The following is a 2,590-nucleotide window of genomic DNA, read 5'->3' on the forward strand; positions in this document are numbered from 1 at the left end:
GCTTGTCTCATACCCATAACCTGTGGTAGATCTTCTGGGACTAACGCTGATGGACTGTCCACTCCCCCCCCCGCCCCCCCAAGCCCAGCTCCTTGGAGCATTCAGTGTAGATTTGAAGACTCGGTTGCTGTTTTACAACAGCAGCTAAATAAACCACTCTTGTTTGGGTCACAGATTCATTTCTGTGTTGCTCAAGTGGGTTGTCATCACTAGTTTGAAACGAGCAAGATTTAGGTGGGATGATTTCAAGGGGGTAGTCGAAAGGGGGACATGGCCATCTGTCACCCCCCACCCACCCACCCTCTTTAGCTCAGTCTCTGCACTAGACAACAGGCATTTATTTATTTTTTAAATGTGAATTTGTATTCCTTGTGGGCCGCTGAGGTGCTGCAAACAACTCATATGAGCCAAACTAGGGATGGGGAAGGAATCTGACTCCATTCACACTGAAAGGAGAATTCATCTCATTTGCGCTTTAAGGCAATGACGAGTGAATCAAAAGGCAGCCACCCCAAGAAAGTTGCATGTCTCCGAATTTTGCAGTGCTGTTCTCCAGCCAAGGAAGCCAAGCAATGTGTATGCTTGCAGAAATGCATGTATTGGTGAAAATACCGTACAAAAATGGTATGCCGTTGCATACCCGAATGTGTGCATTAAGAGAAATTCACACTAAAATGCTGGTGAATTTTCATCAAAAGCCTGGGGAAATGTCTGCAAACAGCATCCTGAACCCATAGCGGCCAACCAGTTGTGGATGAGAAGCCGGAAAGCTGGACATGAGCCCAACAGCACTCAATGAATCAATGCTCTGAGTCTCTATAATACAGCTTCCAATGTTCCTTTGTACATGAGCTACCTAAATTTTTACCACACTCTGTTAGCTCAGCATAACTTGGCATGGTGTGTCATTGCAGTTCCTGTGGCTTTTTAGGAGAATTGAGGAATGGCACTGTAACAGTATAGGACAGGAGCGGCCAATGAGGTTCTCTCCAGATCTTGCTGGGCTCTCAGTTCTCATCATTCTGGACCATTGTCTGTTCAGGCTGAGGCTGAAGGGAATTGTATCCCAGCCACATGGGGAGGGCATCGTGCCAAGACTCCCAGGAACAGGAGGATCTGCCATCATCACTGTGGAGCTCAGAGGATGTGGACTTCGCCATACTGTGGCCCTGCAGTTTGCACAGTTGCTCTGCATGTTCTTGAGTTAAGAGCCACCCACTTACAGGTCAATGGCACAGAGTCTTCAGAGCTAACCAGAGTGACGTACTTCAGATGATTCAAAACAGGCGCAGAGTTAACGAGCGACCATGTGTAATTATTGTTAGGTGGCGAGGCCTCTCGGCTAGGGAGACAAGGATGCTGATTGAGCTGAATGGCCAGACAAGCTCCAAAGGGCAGGGCGTATCGATTGGTCTGAGTTTTCCTGATGGATGGGGCATCTCTGCTGGGAGCGCTTTCTCCATAATGATTAAATGCATCCAGGCCAGACAAACAAGACGGTTCAGCTGTTCTTCGCAAGGGGAGTGGGCAGGAGGGCGACACGTTTATGGTGCAAAATCATCTTAACTGCAACACAGCAAGTTTCGGTGGAAGCTAGAGTCATACCTCAGTGAAAGCCTTCTTAAACAGATCCATTTTAAAAGCCTCCAGTAGATTCTTAAATATGATGCTGCTTCGTGCCTGTGTCATTTCTGAAGAAGTGTGCATGCACATGAAAGCTCATACCAAGAACAAACTTAGTTGGTCTCTAAGGTGCTACTGGAAAGAATTTTTTATTTTATTTTGTTTCAGATGGTCATTGCTTCCAGAGGGCTGCAGCTGCAACACTAAGGCTGTGTACACAACAAGTGTTTGTGTTGCCTCTGGTGTGCTCTCCCCTTCAGTTAGTGAAGCTGTGCACTGGGATGCAGGAAGGGGGGCAGTGGGGGCGGTCCGCCCCGGGTGCCCACACTGAGGGGGGTGACATTCGGTGTGCCGCCCACCCGCTATTCCCAAGCCTACCCTGAGCCACCGGGGTAAGGTGGGAGCTGCACCGCTTTACCGACGACATTCCCCCCTTCCCCCTTTGTTTTGACAGCTTGGGGGAGGCTTGGAAGTAGTGGGCGGGCAGTGCGCCGAATGTCCACCATGGGCAGCTCACTCTGCCCCTGTGAGTGGATTACTCTGCCCCATGGGTGGCTTGCTCTGCCCCCAGCTGCAGGGCACACATGCTGCTCCAGGCACCCAAGTAGCTGTCCCGTGCCTGGGAGGGCACCCTCCGCACCACACACCCCTCGGGAGCATGCCCGTCCTGGGCAGCGCGGGCATATGCTCTGCCACTGGCTGTGTACATGACATTAACCAGAATCCACATCTACCTTGCAGTTTCTAGAGGAAATACTGCATTTTGATGTTCCCCCGCCCCCTACAACCACCTTCGATTCGATTTGAAAACATAAGCCGTACGCAGACTTTCACGTCCTTGTTCCACTCACTGGTATGGACAGAAAGCAGGCGACTTGGAAAGGCAGCATCTCACCATGCCGATACGTACAATGATATGCAAAGGCAATTTGAAACATGGCAAAAGAAAAGGACCTTGCTGCCTGCA

The sequence above is a fragment of the Lacerta agilis genome, chromosome 8 (genome assembly GCF_009819535.1).
Source record: "Lacerta agilis isolate rLacAgi1 chromosome 8, rLacAgi1.pri, whole genome shotgun sequence".
NCBI classification, from domain to species: Eukaryota; Metazoa; Chordata; class Lepidosauria; order Squamata; family Lacertidae; genus Lacerta; species Lacerta agilis.